This window comes from Bufo bufo, chromosome 11 (assembly GCF_905171765.1).
Source record: "Bufo bufo chromosome 11, aBufBuf1.1, whole genome shotgun sequence".
NCBI classification, from domain to species: Eukaryota; Metazoa; Chordata; class Amphibia; order Anura; family Bufonidae; genus Bufo; species Bufo bufo.
Window position 1 is genome coordinate 53172708 of NC_053399.1, and position 20398 is coordinate 53193105.

General features: G+C 45.7%; 1 long non-coding RNA gene across 1 annotated transcript in view; it reads right to left on the minus strand.

The window, feature by feature from the left end:
* Nucleotides 1-376: 376 nt before the first annotated feature.
* Nucleotides 377-20398, minus strand: part of LOC120982005 — a 50257-nt gene continuing 30235 nt past the window's right edge. The window contains exon 3 of the long non-coding RNA XR_005774823.1: nt 377-584. This is a non-coding gene — a long non-coding RNA (uncharacterized LOC120982005). The remainder of the gene's footprint in view (nt 585-20398) is intronic.

Genomic DNA, 20398 nt, shown 5'->3' on the forward strand with positions numbered 1-20398 from the left:
ATAGAGAGAACCCAATCACAAGCAGGAGGCACGGGACACAGGCTGAAGCTGCATCACAGAGGGTACACCGATACTCTGGAGAGGGAGGTAGGGAACAACAGTTCTGTCCCTGATCTTATACTTTCTGCCTGTATTACAATGCCACTCCACCACTTTGTCTCTGCAAAGCCAGGGGAATGATGGGAAATATAGGCATCATTAGGATAACCAGATCAGTATGAAAGAAGGAAACAGGATGGTAGACAACCCATAAATGACACCTCAACTAAAACAGGTATACGCAAGAAATACACAAAAACCTCTATATTATTTTTTACTATCAGCAAATGCTGCACTACATAGGTAAAAAAAAGTGCTAGAATGTGTCTTCAAAAGATACATGGATTTTGTTTTCATCAAGGACTTAATTTTATACAAAAACAGACAGCGCGTTTCTCCAAATCATGAGGTCTTCAAATCATGACTTGATGAAAGCATCAGTCCAGTGCTGGAAGACGTTGTTTATGTATGATCTTGGTCGCAGCAGTGCCCATGTATTCCTTGGATTTTCTATCTGATTCTGGAGAGGTCCATCATATTATCAGCTAAGAAAGGAAAAAAAGTAAGGTTTTCAACAATCATCCACAATAATGAGAAATGTTTTGCATATTTAATATATAATAAAAATCAAATTTTGAACCTATAACAATATATATATATATATATATATATATATATACACACATTACCACAAAAATACCTTTGTACAAACCAGTCCAGATTTTTAGGTCTTTTTGGCTACTGAGAAGGGGGTCTAGAGCCCTGAAACGCGTATAACCTTAGCAAGCCTTTGCACATAGTGTGCCTGTCTTTACATTGGAAATACTATTATCATTATATATTATATCGATAACAGGAGCATTGATCAATTTGGAACTGGCAACACACTAGCAATACTTTATTACTATCACTTATGCATTGGAACTCCTTTGACTACTTCTGATAAGCCCGAAGCTTGCTCGCTATCCAGCTAAACCACGGCAGGACCAAAGAGCCCACCCAGCCATTCCAACCAAATGGCACATGTGCCGGGTTTCAGTTTTGATGAAAGTGCTCCGGACGTCACGGCGAATCCCGCTATGTACCACTCAAACTGCTGAGTCCACTCAAGTGGATATTATACATTTAACTACTTATTTCCACAATTTGGACAAATAAACTGAAATTCAGAGCTATTGACTAGTGGGACTTACATTACAGCCTGGCATTATCTACTCTATTCAGCCGGCATTACGTTTATGATTTATATATAGACTTATGAGAGCTTTCCACTCCAGCTACTCAAAAAATACTGAGTTTTAAAGACCGGACAGTATTTTGATAGACAGATCTGTTTTATACTTTTAATAAGTGTGTTGCTGCATGGCCCACAGCTGATGTTTTAATTATTTTCTGTGATTATTTGCAAAACATTTCTCATTATCGTGGGGAATTTTTGACTCTATTCCCTTCCTAACCATTATTTTTTAGTCTATTACCACCGGAGTTTGTAAGTGCGTTCATCAATCACATACCCATCTATATATCAGTCTCTAGACTGAGTTCTATATATCCACCATTATTACTACTGTCATTTATCCATATATTGGATAGTGAGCTGTCTTTTTGTATTGATTATACTATCAGGTACAATGCTTTTGGAAATCACTTTTTCAGATTTTGGCCTTGAGCTAAAATAAAAAATAATGTTTTTTCCCCATCAGTCTGCAGTCAATACTCCACAATGAGAAAGTCAAAACAAAATTTTAGAAACGTTTGCAAATGTATTAAAAGAGAAAACAAAATTTTTGCATGGACATAAGTATTCAGACCCTTTGCTTTCACAACTGTGGTAAATTCAGTTGACTGGACATGATTTGGGAAGAAACACCCTGTCTATATAAGGTCTCACAGCTGACAATGCATATCAGAGCAAAAATCAAGGCATGAGGAGGAAAGAACTGCGGAACGTGGAAGCATAGATATGGAAGGGTACAAAAAATTCCTGCTGCACTGAAAGTTCCCAAGAGCACAGTGTCCTCCATAATTCCTAAATAGAACATGTTTGAAACAAAGGCTTCCTTTAGCTGGCCGCCCCACCAAAAGGAGAAACTGAGGGAAAAATGCCTTGGTAAGAGAGTCGAACAAGAACCCAATGGTCACTCTGTCTGTGCAGATGGAAGAAACTTCCATAAGGTTATTCATTACTGCAGCGACCAGAAAGAAGTCTCTCCTCAGTAAAAGTCAAATGGAGTTTGCAAAAAAGCACCTAAAGGACTGTCAGACTGTGAGAAACAAGATTTTCTGGTTTGATTGAACTTCGTGGCCTCCATGTCTGGAGGAAACTAGTCACTGCTCATCACCTGCTCAAAACTATCCCTACAATGAAGCATGATGGTGGCAGCATCATGCTGTGGAGGTGTTTTTCAGCAGCTTGGACAGGGAGACTTGTCCGAGTTGACGGAAAGCTGAATGGAGAAGACTGGGCTGAAGGTTCACCTTCCAACTAGACAATGACCATAAGCACAAAGCTAAGACAAAACAGAAGTGGCCTAGGGACACCTCTTTGAATGTCCTAGAGTTGCCCAGCCAGAGCCCTGACTTGAATCCAACTGAATATCTCTGGAGAGACCTAAAAATGGCTGTCCACTGATGTTGCCTATCCAAACTGAGAGAGTTTGAGAGAATCTGCAAAGAAGAATTCTCAAATGGAGGTATGCAAACCCAAGAAAACTGGAGGTTGATATACAGTATGCAACAGCAGGCACAGTTCATGGGGGTATGGCATACTATAAATTATACGCACAATTTATGGGAGGGTTATGGCAAACTGCATAGTAATCTGCAGCAGGCACAGTTTATGGGGAGTATGGCACACAATATATTATACACAGCAACAGGCATAGTTCATGGGGAGGTATGGCACACTATATATTATATGCAGCAACAGGCATAGTTCATGGGGAGGTATGGCACACTATATATTATACACAGCAACAGGCATAGTTCATGGGGAGGTATGGCACACTATATATTATATGCAGCAACAGGAATAGTTCATGGGGAGGTATGGCACACTATATAATATGCAACAGCAAGCATAGTTCATGGGGGGCATGGCACACTATAAATTATATGCAGCAACAGGCATAGTTTATGGGGAGGTATGGCACACTATATATTATATGCAGCAACAGGAATAGTTTATGAAGAGGTTTGGCACACTATATAATATGCAACAGCAAGCACAGTTCATGGGGGGCATAGCACACTATAAATTATATGCAGCAACAGGCACAGTTTATGGGGGGGTGGGATATGGCACATTATATAGTAAGCAGCAGGCAGCCAGGTACAGTTCATGGGAGAGTATGGCACATTATATATTATATGCAGCAGGCACAGTTCATGGGGCGGTAAGGCACACTATATATTATACACAGTTCAGATGGGTTATGGCAGACTATATAATATGCAGCAGTAGGCACAGTTCATGGGACAGTTGAAGAGAACATGGACAGGTAGTGGGAGGGTTTAGGAATGGGGAATGGGGTCCCAATTCCAGATTCTTGCTATGGAGCCCAATGATTTCTATATACGCCCTTGCCTAAGACTATAGTATCTTAGAAATTATTGAGTGAACTGCTATATGCAATTTCAAAAAACAGTATCTGCTACTGCATGAAGCAATATCCAGATGATTCTGTCATGTCAAATGAGACATTCAAGTGAAATATTGAAACATATGATATTTAGATACATGCATAAATCATTATGATAGATAGATAGATAGATAGATAGATAGATAGATAGATAGATAGATAGATAGATAGATAGATAGATAGATAGGCAGAGATAGATAGATAGATAGATAGATATGAGATAGATAGATAGATAGATAGATAGATAGATAGATAGATAGATAGATAGATAGATAGATAGATAGATAGGCAGATTGGTAACTTAAAGTTCCCTTGGAAAATAAAAATACCTAAACATGGCCCCATGTTAAGATAGATTGGTATATAGGTTTGTTATAAAAAATATGTTTCTTTTGTTTTATATTCTTTTTTTAGCTGTTGTGTATAGAGATTAATATGAAATTTCTCAGTCTGTGTTTATGTGTTATTGTTACTGCCTCTGTCTTTTCTCTTTCTTGCTTATCAAGGGAAGAATGAAATGGGAAGGAGATTTCAGTTAATGATCTCCGATAAATAAAGCATTCTTTTGAGAAAAACATAACACTGTATTTGTTTTTGGTACCTAATATGCTACTGGCACCCCCCTCTGTGACCTGTCGGTCCAGCTTTGGAAGAAGACTATCCCCCCATCGGGAGGGGCACGCAGCATCCGATGTGCTCCTCTGAGCATTAATAAAAGCCCTCCGTTAGCCTCATCTCATTACTCTACTACGAGTATTGACTTTGGCCTGCAGTCATGTATAGATGAAATGAAGATGGCTTGTCCTAAGTGATTACTCAGAATTACAAATCATTTCACAAGTAACTCTACACCACAGCAGGGCTGGCACCCTGCCCCTGCACCCCCATTAGCTTCCCCCCACTCAACAATACTGTATAATAATATATATAGCCGTGCACTCCATCATGGATGTGATTAGAATCTTTGCACAATAAGTCTTATATTCACTGGAAGTAATACTAAGAAGAGTACAGATTTAATGTTACTGTAAGCACTTTACATGCCGGTGGGGCCAACAGATATAAATGCAAGTGTTTGTATGTGACAAGTAGCACATAAACTGAAAAATACTTACTAAACTACAACCCCAATTCCAAATAAAAGTTGGGACGCTGTGTAAGATGTAAATAAATGTAAATAAGAACAGAATATAATGCAATTCTTATAAATTTCCCAATAGATTATAGAACACATATATCAAATGTTGAAAGTTTTACCATTTCATGGAAAGAAAAAAATTATTTAGAACTTGACGACAGCATCTCAAAAAAGTTGGCACAAGGCAGTGTCTACCATACCATAGCATCCCCTCTTTTAACAAGTTTGTAAACATCTGCAAAGTGAGGAGACCAATTGTTGGAGTTTTAGGAGAGGAATGAAGTCCCATTCTTGTCTGATGCAGGATCCAACAGTCCTAGGTCTTCTTTGCCAGATTTGTTGTTTCATGATGCGAAAATGTTTTCTATTAGTGAAAGGTCTGGACTCCAGGCAGGCCGGTACAGCACACGGACTCTTCTTCTCTGAAGCCATGCTGTTGTGATGGATGTAGTATATGGTTTAGCATTGTTTTACTGATATATGCAAGGCCTTCCCTGAAAGAGACATTGTCTTGATGGGAGCACATGTTGTTCTAAAACCTCTATATACTGTGCAGCATTAAGGGTCTCTCCAGATGTGTAAGCTGCCCATGCCACAGGCCAGGGATGTTGCAGATGTTGCAAAACTACAACTCCCAGCATGCCCAGACTGCTTACAGCTATCAGCCTACAGCAGGGCCTGGTGGGAGTTGTAGCTTTACAGCAGCTGGAGAGCCGCTGGTTGGCCATCCCTGCCATAGGCACTAATGTAACCACATACCATCAGAGATGCATTGCAGGATATTGAACTGTGCGCTGATAACAAGCTGGATGGTCCTTCTCCTCTTGAGTCTGCAGGACATGTCATTCGTGCTTTCCAAAGAGAATTTCAAATTTTGGTTTATCTGACTACAGAACAGTTTTCCATTTTGCTTCAGTCAATTTTAAATGAGCTTTGGCCCTGAGAAGATGGCAGCATTTCTGGATCATGTTGACGTGTTCTATGCATGATATAGCTTAAACTTGCATTTATGGATTGCACAATAAACTGTGTGTCATAATGGTATTTTTACTTCTGCCCCTGTACTGTGAGCACCATGTTCATGGTTCATGTTGCCACGGCTCCATGTATCCTGGCATTGGTTACTTGTGGTTCTAATTGTGCCAATGTGATTATATTCCACCTCAAGTTTAGTATTTTGAGGGTTAATCATTCCTTGCTATGTATGTATCTCTTTGATAAATCAGTATGGTGGCTTTTGTCCGTATTCCTGTGCCGCTGTGTCTGAACTGTGTTTTAGGGTTCTGTGCCTGTTCTACCTTGCTATGTTTTGCTCATGTATGTGCTATGTCTGAACTGTGGCAAATTTCCTGTAGTCCGTTCCTGAAGTCCATGTGTCCAAGTGCAAGTTCGTTCGTAAAGTCTGCCCCTCTACCAGTGCTCTGTTTTTGTCTCATTCCTGTATTATGTCTCGGATTTGCCTGTGCTCTTTCTGGTTCTTAATCTTGCCATGCCTGTGTCTTTGGTGCTTTGAACTAAGGTTCCTGATCCCAGTTGGTCACCTGGAGACCATCCCAGAAGGTAGCAGTCTGGTCGCTAACTTGCAACAAAGTCCACATAACTGTAGAGGGATAAAGGGTGAATACCAGGGAGGCGCCAGAATAACTCCCTTAGGGTTTGGCCCAATATCAAACCGGTTACTTGGCACAGTGGTTCCACAACCATTGTCTGTATCATCTGTTTGGTATCCTGAGCCTATGCAGTGATTTCCAGTACAGAATCATGCCTGTTTTTAATGTAGTGCCACCTTGGGGCCCATAGATCACAAGCATCCAATATTGACTGTCAACCTTGTCCCTTGTACACATGGAATTCTCCAGATTCTCTGAATCATTTGATGATATTATTGTCACGGAACCATGAACCAGACGTACAACAAGAGATAAGTGAAAATAAGAAGGCTTTATTGAAAATAAAGCTGTAAAGCAAAAGTCCAAACGGATGGTGAAACCGAGCAGAGTCTTTGCGAAGCCAGAGGTCAGGAACCAGAAGGGTAGTCAGACGAAGCCAGGATCAGGAACCAGCAGGGTAGTCAGACGAAGCCAGGATCAGGAACCAGCAGGGTAGTCAGACGAAGCCAGGATCAGGAACCAGCAGGGTAGTCAGACGAGGCCAGGATCAGGAACCAGAAGCAGCAGCAGTCTTAGAAGCATGTGAACACAAGAGGACCAAGCAAGGAACTGAAGCCACAGACCTCCTATATATATGAGCTAGGCATCCAGCTCCTCCCAGGGGAAGGAGGAGCCGCAGGGTGGAAGGCTACAAGAAACCCAGGACCCAAGATGGCCGCCAGCACATGTCAAACGAAGGAGAGCAGCAAGCAGGTAAGACCATGACAGTACCTCCCCCTCATGGGCCCCTCCTCCGCGGAGCACAAAACGGTTTCTGAGGGAAGCGTGCGTGGAAGGCTCGGAGCAAGGCAGGAGCATGGACATCTGCGGAGGGAACCCAGGAACGCTCCTCTGGACCATAACCACGCCAATGGACCAAAAACTGCAACCGACCGCGGACCAGGCGTGAGTCCAGGATATTGCTCACCTCATATTCCTCACGATTGCCCACTTGGACCGGACGAGGCCGAGGAACCGAGGAAGTGAAACGATTACACACCAGTGGCTTCAACAGGGAGACATGAAACACGTTGGAGATCCGCATGCCAGGAGGAAGCGCAAGGGCATAGGCTACCGGGTTTACCCTGCGAAGCACTCGGAAGGGACCAACAAAGCGAGGCGCCAGCTTGGGAGTGGGCACTCGAAGGTTGAGGTTGCGGGTGGACAACCATACACGGTCTCCGACCTGGTAGGAAGGAGCAGGCGCTCGTCTGCGATCAGCCTGGAATCTCTGGCGCTGCGCAGAGACCTCAAGGGACTTCTGGATCTGTACCCAAGAAGCACGTAGGACGGAAAGGTGATCCTCCACAGCCGGAATATCCTGGGGAGAGAATACCTCCGGTAACACGGCAGGTTGGAACCCATAATTGGCCATGAAGGGAGACGTCCCAGAGGAAGAGTTCACCGCCGTGTTCCTGGCAAACTCAGCCCAAGGCAGGAGGTCAACCCAATTGTCTTGGTGATCGGAGACATAGCAACGAAGGAATTGCTCCAAGGCCTGATTGGATCGTTCTGCGGCCCCATTGGACTGAGGGTGGTAGGCCGAGGAGAAGGAGAGATGAATCCCCAACTGGGAGCAAAAGGCGCGCCAGAACCTGGACACAAACTGACTCCCCCGATCCGACACAATCTCCTTAGGCAAACCGTGCAACCGGAAGACCTCCCTGGCAAAAATCGTGGCCAACTCTTGTGCAGAGGGTAACTTCTTGAGAGGAACACAGTGGCACATTTTGGAAAACCGATCCACAATCATGAGAATGACCGTATGGCCTCGGGATGCAGGGAGGTCCACAATGAAATCCATCCCCCGGTGTGACCATGGGCGCTCCCCGGTGGCTATGGGTTGCAGAAGGCCCAACGGAAGGTGCCGAGGGGACTTACTCTGGGCACAAACGGAGCATGCCGCTACATATGCGGCGATGTCGGAACGTAGGGAAGGCCACCAGAACAGACGTGAAACAGCCCAGGACAGCTGATTCTTTCCAGGATGCCCCGCGGTCTTGGAGTTATGGTAGGTTCGCAACAACCGAGTGCGCAACTCCTCAGGCACAAAACATCTGCCGTTGGGTCTCCCAGAGGGAGCACCAGATTGAGCCGCCAAAATCTGCTCACCCAGGGGAGAGGTCAGGCTGGTGCGAATGGCGGCCAGGATCTGATTCGGAGGTATGACCGAAGTCGGAATCGACTCCTCCCTGGACAGCTCGGAGTACTGCCGTGATAAGGCATCCGCCCTGATGTTCTTGGAACCGGGTAGGTAGGAGACCACGTAATTAAAACGTGACAAGAACAGAGCCCATCTGGCCTGACGTGGTGTCAATCTCTTGGCCTCAGAAAGGTAGGTCAGATTCTTGTGGTCCGTCAGGATGAGAACCGGAACCACCGAACCCTCGAGCAAGTGCCTCCATTCTTTAAGGGCCTGCACGATGGCCAATAACTCCCTGTCACCAATCTGATAGTTGCACTCCGCGGAAGACAGTTTCCGGGAGTAAAACCCACAAGGAAGCAGAGGACCCTCTGGTGTTCTACGCTGAGACAGAAGGGCGCCTACTCCCGTCTCAGACGCGTCCACCTCGAGGACAAAGGGCAACCCAGGGTTGGGATGCGACAGAATCGGAGCCGACACAAAGGCGGACTTTAGGGCCTCAAAAGCTCGGATGGCCTCGAGCGGCCAGACCTGGGAATTACTGCCCTTCCTGGTCAGATCCGTGAGAGGCTTGGCCAGCATGGAAAAGTCCCTGATGAACTTCCGATAATAATTGGCGAAGCCCAAAAAGCGCTGCAGGGAACGAAGACCACTGGGCTGGGGCCACTGTAAGACAGCCGAAACCTTCTCAGGATCCATGGAGAACCCCTCAGCGGAAATGATGTAACCTAAGAAGGTTACCTGGGATCGGTGAAATTCGCATTTCTCAAGCTTACCGAACAGCTTGTTCTCTCGTAACCGTTGCAACACTCGTCTGACATCCAGAATGTGGGCCTCCATGGATTCAGAATATACCAAGATGTCATCCAAATAGACTACCACACACTGCTGCAACAGGTCACGGAAAACATCGTTGATGAATTCCTGAAAGACTGCGGGCGCATTGCACAACCCAAAGGGCATAACCAAGGATTCGTAATGACCGGTCCTGGTGTTAAACGCGGTCTTCCACTCATCGCCCGCCTTGATCCTTACCAGGTTATATGCCGCCCTCAGGTCGAGTTTGGTAAAGACCGTGGCCCCTTTAAGGCGATCGAACAGCTCGGAAATCAAGGGTATCGGGTAAGCGTTCTTGATCGTGATGCGATTGAGACCCCTGTAATCGATGCAAGGCCTCAACTCACCGCCCTTCTTTTTCACAAAGAAAAATCCAGCCCCTGCCGGGGACGAAGATTTGCGAATGTGTCCGCGTGAAAGCGCCTCCCTCACGTACTCCTCCATGGCCTCATTCTCCGCTACCGACAGTGGATAGACTTTGCCACGAGGAGGAACGGCACCAGATTGTAACTCTATGGCACAATCGTATGGGCGGTGCGGAGGTAGGGCAACCGCGCGCACCTTATCGAATACATCCCGGTACTCCTCGTATTCAGGAGGCAACAGAGAGTCCGAGGAAGTACACAGCAACTTGACAGACCCATGGATGCAACTAGCCCCACACTGCGGTGACCACGAGAGGATCTCGACCGATCTCCAATCGAAAGTCGGATTATGCTTCTGGAGCCAGGGGTACCCCAAGACCACCGAGTAGTGTGGAGACGAAATAACCTGGAGGCAGACCGACTCTCTGTGAACGGCACCAATGGCTATTCCCACTGGAAGGGTCTCATGAGTCACGTGTGGCGGCAGAAGGGGTCTGCCGTCTATCGCCTCAAGAGCCAGTGGGGAACCTCGAGCCTGCAGAGGAATGGAATTGGCGGCAGCGAACACACTATCAATGAACAAACCACCAGCACCAGAGTCCACCAACGCCTGGGTCGTCACCGAGCCCCCGACCCAGGAGAGGACAACAGTGATCAGTGGTTTGTCAACACGGGAAACCGGGGACGAGGAGACTCCACCCAAGATCTGCCCCCGACAGGATCTCAGGGTACGAGCGTTTCCCGGACGGTTCGGACATGCCAACCGAAAATGCCCACCGAGACCACAGTACATGCATCGGCCCTCGCGTCTCCGGAGTGCCCTCTCCCCCTCGGACAGGCGAGCAAACCCCAGCTGCATGGGTTCACCCCCAGACAAGTCATCCCCAGGAGGCGTGGGAGGAGAGGGAGGCACGGGTGGGACAGCAAACGTAGGCACCAATCTGTTAGAAGACCTCCGCAGGTTCTCCTTAAAGGAAGGTCTCTCCCTGAGTCTGGTGTCAATCAAAATCAGGAAAGAAATAAGAGACTCGAGCTCAACTGGTAGGTCCTTAGCTGCAACCTCATCCTTCAAGGCATCCGAGAGACCATGAGAGAAAGCAGCGACCAGAGCCTCATTATTCCAGCCCACCTCTGCTGCCAGGGTACGAAACTCAATGGCGTATTCAGCTACGGATCGTGAACCCTGTCTGATGGACATAAGGAGCTTCGCAGCAGAGGCAGCACGAGCCGGCACATCGAATACCTTCCGAAGAGAAGCAACAAAACCGGAAAACTCGGCAACCACCGGATTGTTGTTCTCCCATAAAGGGCTGGCCCAGGCCAAGGCCTTGTCCGAGAGCAGCGAGATCAAGAAGCCCACCTTTGATCTCTCAGTAGGAAAGGCATGTGGCAGCAACTCGAAATAAATGCCCACCTGGTTAAGGAAACCTCGGCACTGAGTTGGCTCTCCCCCAAAGCGCTGTGGAAGAGGGGCAGAACCGGTCATACCCCGAAACACCGCAGGCGCAACAACAGGTGTCGGGGTAGACTCTGGCGCAACAACCGGAGCGGCAGTAGGAGCGAGCCCAGGAGCGACAACCGACCCATCGGCAACGGGAGCGAAATGAGCCGTGCGTTCAAGCAGGGTTTGCAACGCCACAGCGAACCGACCCAACAGGTGATCCTGCTGATCAAGTCTGGCAACCAGCGTGGGTAGCGAGGATGGCCCTGTACCGTCAGAATTCATGGCTTGGTCCTAATGTCACGGAACCATGAACCAGACGTACAACAAGAGATAAGTGAAAATAAGAAGGCTTTATTGAAAATAAAGCTGTAAAGCAAAAGTCCAAACGGATGGTGAAACCGAGCAGAGTCTTTGCGAAGCCAGAGGTCAGGAACCAGAAGGGTAGTCAGACGAAGCCAGGATCAGGAACCAGCAGGGTAGTCAGACGAAGCCAGGATCAGGAACCAGCAGGGTAGTCAGACGAAGCCAGGATCAGGAACCAGCAGGGTAGTCAGACGAGGCCAGGATCAGGAACCAGAAGCAGCAGCAGTCTTAGAAGCATGTGAACACAAGAGGACCAAGCAAGGAACTGAAGCCACAGACCTCCTATATATATGAGCTAGGCATCCAGCTCCTCCCAGGGGAAGGAGGAGCCGCAGGGTGGAAGGCTACAAGAAACCCAGGACCCAAGATGGCCGCCAGCACATGTCAAACGAAGGAGAGCAGCAAGCAGGTAAGACCATGACAATTATGTACTGTAGATGGTGGGATATTTAAAGTTCTCACAATTTTACATTGAGGAACATTTTTCTGAAATTGTTACACAATTATTAGATTGTTTTGCAGATTGGTGAATCTCTGCCCATCATTGTGTCTGAGTGACTCTGCCTTTCTAACTTCTCTTTTTATATCCAGTCATGTATTAGTAGCAAATTGCTCCTCCAGCTGTTTTTTATTAGCACTGCTTACTTTTCCAGCCTTTTGCTGCCCCTGTCCCAACTTTTCTGAAATATGTTGCTGCTATCAAGTTCTAAATGAGTTACATTTTTTTCATGAAATGGTATGTGTCTCACTTTCAACATCTGATATGTATACTACGTTCTATTGTGAATAAAATATGGGTCTATGAAATTTACAAATCGTTGCACTCTGTTTTTATTTACATTTTACAGAGCTTCCCAACTTTTTTTGGAATGGAGGTTGTACTAATAGTGTGCAAAATATTAATTTACTATCTGTGGATGTGATTTTCTAAATGTATAGATATCTTGTTACACATCATCAATACAATTGCCACAGCAAACAATTAGTAGACATAGTGAACCTTTTACATGGGATGAAGATCAAGCAATTGGCATTTGTATAAATGCTTATTCCCGATAATTGCTCCATGTAAAGGTGCGGCTGATCACCAGGTGATCAAGTAAACATTTTTTCTTCAGGATATCTTTTAATGTGGCACATAAAATAATGGTTTGCTAGTAGGAGATCATCTTGAGTAAACACAAAGTTGTGATTGCTCATCCCCATACTGAGGGGATGATTGCTGCATATAAATTCATCTCTCCTCTGAGCTCAATGATATGCAGTTATCATTGTTCCCAATAATTGCCTGTCAATTGGCTACGTAAAAGGGTCAATTCGCTACGTAATAAAAATGCAGGAGTTAGTTCTGCCCATACAGGCATACAGTAAAGAGATAGATAGCTTTATTAAAGATGAATTATAGTATGCCACCTGCAGCCTTCCTCTTGTATGCTCTGATCCCATGCATGCTCCTCCAAGCTCTTAAAGAGCCATTGTGTGCACTGCTTAATTTGTCAACAGCCTATGACTGCATTCCCTGCGGTATATATGGAACTCTTCCCTAATAGATGGTGCCTGTGCAAAAGGTTTGTAGCTTGTCAAGTCCTGCAAATGTATGCTTATAGTGTTTTCCAAAGTTCCATACCTGACCTGTGCTTTTTAAACATATTGACCCTATGCTGCCTGTCCTGACCTCTGCATGAACACCATATAGTAGGCCCTGTGCCACCTGCCCTGATGTGCTGTATTACCTTATATCACAAACTCTGACTGTACTGACCTCGGCTCATTCACAGACTATGCTTTCGCATGCCAGGCATCGGTGTTGTTTGACCCCTGTGGGTCAGCAGCCTCTGAATGTAGACTACCCCTAGAGGAACAGCCTGTTGGTCCCTGCAGAAAAGTCCAGATCTTCATATGGAGGTAAAGGGCGAGTACCAAGGGAACACCTTGACAATACCCTCAAGAGTAGCTCCAAGTGAAATCTGTTCAGTGGCAAAGTGGGTTCACACTCGATGCATTACACGGGAATATATATATATATAGCTTTTTTGAGGGGGACATTTTTTTTTTTGAAGAGTAGAAAGCGTCCAATGGCTTTGGGAAAAAAATTCTATAGGATGAGGGAAGCACAGGAGAAGTCACAAGGGTGGTCGTCTGGAGGAGATAAAAATAGACAACAGTAGAAGGTAAAAAAAACATGATTGTCAGCCTGTCTCCTTATGAGGACCTGAAATGCTTCTGTTGACTATATCGGAGGGGTGCATATTACATCAGGATTGGATATGCACATAAAACAGGGCGCATTTGCACAGATGAATTTGCAAGTCATGATACCACTGTATATTTTGCCAAAATGGGCTTGAATTACACTTTAGGGAAAGAAAGGAAAATTCCTACAAAAAAGGAAACTTATTGTTACCGTCCTCTGCCAAGATTTGAGCAAAAAATAGAAATTTAGTGAACATGACATATGAAAAATGTTGTGTATATGAATTATGTACATGTTTATATGCCTACCCTTTGTACTGGCTATGCCGCAGTGATTCCCCATTAAATGAAACCACAGTGGTCCACAACAAGTGTTATGCTGGTGACTTATGTCCACCACTACCCATGTGTATTGGGGTTAGTATTCAGTAAGACTTCTCTGTAGTGCTACAAAGGTTAGCCTTCCATCTTGCTTTCTTTTCATCTGCTAAGGTGCTGATCGACCCACCTATTTATTCTTGGTTTTTTGTTCCATCCCATTGCCTGAGCTTTAGGTATTCTAGTGTTTATTAGTCCTAGTAAAGGTGTGCTTTTTCTGTCTGTCTGCCTGTGTACCAACTCTGCCTGTTTACCAACTATGATCCTATGATCCCCTGCTGCCTGTTTTGATATTGGACTTGTTTTATGTATTCACTCGAACTCTACCTACTCTGACCTTGAATTTGTTTTAAGGATAATGCACAAACTCAGCCTTCCCTGTCCTCTGTCTGTTTCCTGGGCAAGGTAATGGGACTAGGGGAGGAATGGAAGGAGGGTCTAGAACAGTGGCAAAACCCGGCCTGGAACGTGGGGAGTAGTCACCCACCCAGCACTTTGACTACTCCCAGTAAGAGCCGTCCCGGATCAGCTATTACAGCCATGCTAAGTACCAAGGTGTCAAACAGCAACTGCTGCTGACACATAAAAACTGTCTCTTACTGCACCAAGGCCAGGAACCTCAGAGACATGTACCTATCATCCATGATGATTCCTTGTACTTTCTTACATACCCCCTTTGTTCAACTCTGAGGGGGTGAACACATGCCATTCAGTATACTCGGGATAGGGCATCCGCGTTTCCCTGCAACCGGTCTGCCCTGTGTTCTATGGAGAACTTAAAGGGATTCTGTCACCAAGTTTTAGGTTATAGAGCTGCGGACATGCACGGCTAGATCGCCGCTAGCATGTCCGCAATATACCTGTCCTATAGGGCTGTGTGCTTATATTTTCTTTAAAAAAGGATTTTAGAGATATGTAAATTAGTCTTGTAAGGTGACCAAGGGGCTGTACGAACCTCCCTGATGCCCAGTAACGCCCGCCTGTGAAGGAACCCAGCACCGCCTATGTCCTCCGAATCTCGCCCTTTCGTCATCGATAGATAACCGTAATCTCGCGATGCGCGAGCTCGCGCATGCGTAGTGCCGGTATAGTGTTCCTTCCCTGTGCTGGCATCAGCCTCAGGGAAGGAACTGCGCATGCACGAGCTCACGCATCGCGAGATTACAGCTATCTATCGATGACGAAAGGAGGAGATTCGGAGGACATAGGCGGTGCTTGGCTCCTTCACAGGCGGGCATGGCTGGGCACCAGGAAGGATCGTACAGCCCCTTGGTCACCTTACAAGACTAATTTACATATCTCTAAAATCCTTTTTTAAAGAAAATAAAAGCACACAGCCCTATAGTACAGGTATATTGTGGACATGCTAGCGGCGATCTAGCCGTGCATGTCCGCAGCTCTATAACCTAAAACTTGGTGACAGAATCCCTTTAAAGGAAGTCTTTCACCTAAAATCACCATTATAGAACACTAACATCAGCATCTCCATTACATTCCCCATATTAGAATGCTACCTTCCATATTGCTGTCCATCGCTGATTTTCTCAGAAAAACACTTTTTTTCAATATGTTAATTAGCTTCTGAAGGTGCCATGGGGCAGTGTTCATGCAGCAGTTGCCCTGGAACTTCGTCGCTTTTCATACAAAATTCCTCCAAATTCACCCCTCTGACCCGCCCTAGGTTCTTCTAATTACGTCCTCCTCTTAGTGAAAAATCCAGCGCCAGTGCCGTTCAACAGATTCGCCGAGCCTGCACACTTTATTACCCATTATGGGCAGAGGCACAAGGCTGGCTAGATCGGGATGTACGGGCCGGCACATGCGCAAGTGTTTTTCTGAGAAAATCGGCAATGGACAGCAATATGGAAGGTAGTATTCTAATATGGGGAATGTAATGGAGATCCTGATGTTAGTGTTCTATAATGGTGATTTTAGGTGAAAGATTCCCTTTAAAGTTCTGTAAGGACAGGAACCACCAGGCGACTCGGGCATTTCTCTCTTTGGCCTGGGTCATCCACTTGAGAGAGGAGTGGTCAGTCACTAGGCGGAATGTTCTCCCCAATAGAGATGGCCTTGTGGTTCGCCCGGCGGTCGTTTCGCTGCGAACTTTGCAATGTCCGCCGGCACCATATTCTTTTACATTGTGAAGAACTTTGACCCATGACATATCCGCCAGGTGGTACAGGACAGCCAATTGAGACATTTCAGCACATGGACATACCCCCTACCTTAAAAATAAACCTGATCTGGCCGCCATTTTACATTCAGTCTTTTGCCAGTGTAGGGAGAGGTGCAGGGACAGACTGTTAGGGACACCAAACGCTAGCTAATAGGGCCACAAAAGTCCTTTTATGGACTGGTATAGGTGTGCTATCGATAGGTGTGACTTACTGAGGGGTGTAATATACTTATAATATACCTTCTAACATAGAAAGTATATTATAGTGCATTTGTATTGTGCAGCAGTTGTGTGTAGGTATATAGAGTGCCAAACGCTATTGGAACAAATCATTTCTACTGGTGTACCAGTTGCCCCCCCAAAAAAACTGATTGAAGCAGGAGTGTTATATACCAATTATATACTTTCTATATAGTGCATTTAGGTAGCGCAGCATTTGTTTGCGGTTTAGCTGCTTTACCTCAGCTACAGATAGTGACAAACGATATTGGAACAAATAATTTTTTCTGGTGTGATATACCAGTTGCCCCCCGAAAAAACTGATTGAAGCAGGAGTGTTATATACCAATTAAATAGTTTCTATATAGTGCATTTTGGTAGTGCAGCATTTGTTTGCGGTTTTGCTGCGTTACCACAGCTACACAGAGGGACAAACGCTATTGGAACAAATAATTTCAACTGGTGTGATATACAACAACAACAACAACTAAACATTTGTAAAGCGCTTTTCACCCGTAGGACTCAAAGCGCATAAGCTTGTCTCAGATCGGTACATAGTGATATGTACAGGGGGGAAAAGTTATGTGATCGTAACTGCTAGGCTAAACAGGTGGCTTTTCAGTTTTGATTTAAATGTGTCCAGGGTTGGAGCCATATACCAGTTGCCCCCCAAAAAAACTGATTGAGGCAGGGGTGTGATATACCAATAATATACTTTCTATATAGTGCATTTGGGTAGTGCAGCATATGTGTTATTGAATTTCAACTATTATCATTAGGGTTTTTTTCAAGAGGGGGATTTCGTTAGCCATGTTTTTAATCCAATTTTATATTTTTAGTTCTTTTAAACATATGTATTTGACCTGTATTTGTACTGGCCTGCAGTAAAATTGATATCCATTGGCCGTGTACTATACCTCCGGCCACATAATCACTTGATCTTTTCTGTCCTGTGAATGCCTAATGTTTGGGGCCTGTAGTCCAGTGGCCTACAGTACAATTTTTATCCATTGACCGCATAATGTACCTCGAGCCACATAATCAGAATTTCTTTTATGTCAGGTAAATGCCTAATTTTTAAGGCCCGTACTCCCGTGGCCTAAAATAAAATTTTTCTAGGCTCCAACAGGGCACATTTCAGAGAATTTCCCTTTAAGACGCATAGAAATGTCCCCTGATTAAGATACACATTTTTTGTTGGAATTTTTATCATTGATCCGCCTCTAGTATTTCACTGTCCATGTTGTGGGACTATTTGTACACTTCAAATAAGTATTTGGTGGCTGCAAATATGAGCTGAAGGTTTTTCAGGTTCGCCTGCCATTAAAGTGAATGGGGCCCGCCGCGAACTTGCGGTTTCGCGAACATTTGATCGCGTTCGCACAATCGGGTTTGCGAACCTTCCTGGCCGATGTTCGTCCATCACTACTCCCCAACAAATAATAGCGGAGAGACTCGAGTGCCCACTTGATAGCCAGGCACTCTCTCCCCACTAAACTATACCGGGTCTTGGCTGGGGTGAGCTTACGGCTGAGGAAGACAATGGGATGCTCCTCCCCTTTGACTTGCTGACACAGTACACCACAGAGACCTACTTCAGAGACATCGGTCTGTACTATAAACTCCCTTTTGAAATCGGGCATCACCAAAACCAGGGACCCGCACAGGGCCGACTTCAAAGCGGAAAAAGCCTCTTCCGCCCGATCATCCCAACAAACCACCACTGACTTATGTCTCTTCAAGAGCCCTGTGAATGGCGCGGCCACGTAGCAAAGTGGGGCACAAATCTCATGTAATAGCCCACCCGCCTTCCGAAGGGAGTCCACTGCAGCCTGAACTTTGGTTACGTGACTTTCCTAGTCGGTACTGTGGATGACAATATCGTCCAGGTAAGCTGAAGCGTACCGACGATGTGGACGAAGCACAATGTCCATAAGCCATTGAAAAGTGGAGGGGGCACCATGCAGACCAAAGAGTAGCACCTTGTACTGATACAACCCTTCAGGTGTGATGAAGGCAGTTTTCTCTTTGACCGCCTCCATTAAGGGCACCTGCCAGTACCCTTTCGTGAGGTCCAAAACAGAAAAATATCGGGCTTGTCCTAACCTCTCGATAAGCTCATCCACCCGGGGCATGGGATACGCATCGAAATTGGAAATCTCATTCAGTTTACAAAATAATTTACAGAACCGTAAAGTCCCATCTGGCTTAGGTATTAAGACTATAGGACTTGCCCACTCACTTTTACACTCCTCAATGACATCTAGTTGCAACATTAACGGCACTTCCTCCTAGAGCCTTGGGTACACAGTACGGTTTTAACAGGACTTTGTCATGCTGGATTGTGGAAGTGCGTCCAGGGAGGTCCGAGAACACATTCTTTTCCGACTAACGAACTCCCTGGCCTCCTTAGCCTGTTTAGAAGAGAGGCAACTTTTACAGCAGCAACCGCTTCCCTTGCATCAGACAGGGCCGGAACCTCTTCCCCTATAAAATCCGGTCTTCCGTAGAGGTCTCTCTATTCTTCCACGGCTTAAGTAAATTAACATGGTAGATCTGTTCCTGCTTTCGCCGCCATGGCTGGTGTACCTTGTAGTTCACATCTCCAACTTTCTCGAGTACCTCGTAGGGCCCCTGCCACCTAGCCAGGAACTTACTGTCCACGGTCGTTACCAGAACCAAAACTCGATCCCCCGGAGTAAAGATCTGGACCCGAGCCTGCCGATTATAGACCCGACTGTGGGCTCGCTGAGCAGCCTCCATATGCTCCCTAACAAGAGGCAACATTGTCTCTATCCGTTCTTGCATCTGGGTAACGTACTCAAAAACACTTTTATGCGGAGTGGGTTGTTGTTCTCATACCTCTTTGGCTACATCCAAGAGACAGCGAGGGTGTCTGCCATATAGCAGTTCGAAGGGCGAGAACCCAGTATAGGCCTGGGGTACCTCTCGCACTGCGAACATGAGATAGGGCAGAAGAAGGTCCCAGTCATTCCCATCTTTAGCCACCACCCTTTTCAACATATTTTTTTATATTTGGTTAAACCTTTCTACCAGACCGTCTGTTTGCGGATGGTAAAAGGACGTCCGTAGCTGCTTTATGTGCAGCAACTTACAGAGTTCCCTCATCACCTTGGACATAAAAGTGGTCCCCTGATCAGTCAGAAACTTTTTAGGTAGCCCCACTCAGGAGAACATTTCCATTAGCTCCTTAGCTATTAGTTTAGCCTATGTATGTCGCAGTGGCACCGACTCCGGGTACCGAGTGGCGTAGTATAGGATGAATAAGATGTGCTGATGTCCTCTAGAGGACTTCGGTACTGGGCCTATGAGGTCCATAGCGATATGCTCAAACAGTACCTTGATGATCGGGAGATGTACCAAGGGACTGCGGAAAAGGTGCTGAGATCTAGTTGCCTGGCAGGTCGGGCAAGACTTTCAGAATTCGTCCAACTCCCTAAACACACTGGGCCAGTAAAACCATTGTAGAATAATTGCATGTATTACTCGGAACCAACCAGAAGAGTCAGGTTGAACAGCTGATGACAGCAGAGGGCAAGGCTAGTAATCGCTACCAATTGCATTGAAAGTTTACTGATGAGTATACCGCTATTGGCTAAGACAACAACACGCTCTAATGACGATATGCAAACAGAGATGATAAATTGAGCCGAACAGAGGGCACGCTCACACTCTGCCCTAACTCCTGAAGACGCCGGTACTCGGCAAAACATGTCGGGGGGCAGCGTTGCTCATATGTTTTAATTCAGCATAGCCTCAAGCAAAGCAATAGCATGATAACTCCATAAC